The sequence below is a fragment of the Arabidopsis lyrata genome (assembly GCF_000004255.2).
Source record: "Arabidopsis lyrata subsp. lyrata unplaced genomic scaffold ARALYscaffold_2, whole genome shotgun sequence".
NCBI classification, from domain to species: Eukaryota; Viridiplantae; Streptophyta; class Magnoliopsida; order Brassicales; family Brassicaceae; genus Arabidopsis; species Arabidopsis lyrata.
Window position 1 is genome coordinate 9,558,227 of NW_003302554.1, and position 1,754 is coordinate 9,559,980.

A 1,754-nucleotide genomic window follows, 5' to 3' on the forward strand; every position below is an offset into this window, starting at 1 on the left:
TTACAGACGATGGCGATGCTGATGTGGAGATTCCTGATGATTTGCTGATTTCTAAATGTGGTGATCCTATCAAAGCCATCGTACATAATGTTTATGGGTCAACGTTGGTCAAGGATAAGGAACTTTCTTTTTTCCAAGAAAGGGCTATTCTTACTCCGAGAAATAATGACGTGTGCGTGATCAACGACTATGCGCTATCACACATGGAAGGTAGAAAATTAATGTTAAAACTTTTATATATTGATTTAGAGTATGTTTACTATTGTTTATTATTTTAGTTTGATAGTGGATTTAATGTTGTTTATTATTTTAATTTTCATTCATGTTGACGCCCCGGGGTTGTTAGGTGAAGAGAGAGTCTATCTTAGTTGCGATAGTATTGAATTATCGGATGCGGACAAAAGAGATAATATGGTTTATACACCCGAGTTTTTAAACAGCATCAAAGTCTCGGGGTTGCCAAATCACAGGCTGGTATTGAAAGTCGGAGTTCCAATCATGGTTCTACGGAATATTGATCCTAAGAATGGACTTTGTAATGGTACAAGATTACAAGTGACTCAGTTAGCGAATCAGGTTATAGAAGCTAGAATTATTACTGGTACGAGAGTTGGAGACATAGTTGTGATTCCTAAAATGTACTTGAGTCCCACCGAGACGAGGTTCCCATTTAGAATGAAACGTTGTCAGTTCCCGATTGCGGTTGCTTTCGCAATGACGATTAATAAAAGTCAAGGTCAGACTTTGACTAATGTAGGTTTGTATCTACCTAAGCCTGTCTTTTCGCACGGGCAATTGTACGTTGCACTTTCGAGAGTCACATCCAGGAGAGGCCTCAAGATACTGATAACAGATGATAGGGGACAGCCTCAAAAGACTACTAAAAATGTTGTTTATCACGAAGTATTCCAGAACATTCGTTAGTTTGATTCTAGGATTTTTCTCTCCTTTTACTACCTGTTTTGGGCTTTCAGCTTACGATAATTTTTTTGTTTTAATTATATTTTTTATAATACATTTTGGGTTTTAAATAAAAGGAAATTCCATCGGATATTGCCATCTTTAAATAAAAATGCTAAGAAAATAAAATGGAAAATGTCACGCAAAATGTTATTAAACAAAAAAAGGGTTGCGACGGTACGTGTCTTGACAAAGGAAGGAAAATCGAACATAAAAACAAAAGGGCTGCGACGTTTCATTGTCTAGGTTAGTTCCCTATATATACTTAGTTGTTAAGCGTTCTTGTGGGCAGACCATTATCTTACGCCGCATAACGAATTTTCGCATAGGAGCAGATATGTCTTCTCGGTTCACATCGTCTTCTATTGAACGTTACAACGATTTCTCTCGGTTGAACCCTGCAATTGTTGGATGGCATGTTCACGTTAAGGTTTTGCGTCGCTTCCACACCGATGACTATATATCGAAGGGTGGGCTAGGGTTACTTCTGGTTGATGATAAGGTATTGGTTCGAAATAAGATTTGGCTTTTCTTTAGATATGTATTAGCCTTTGTTGTTATGGATGTTTGCGGTTTCCCGACTTTTGTGATTTTGGTTTTGTGATGCAGGGTAATCAGATCGAAGCGCTTATTTGTTCGCCGTTGACTTTTCATTATTCAACGTTTATTGAAGAAGATGAATTCTACGCTATTATGAATTTCAGAGTTGTGGAGAATTCGGGATTCACTAAACTAACAAGGAGTGACTTTAAGATAATGTTTTATGATGGTACTATCGTTAAAGAAGCGTCTTC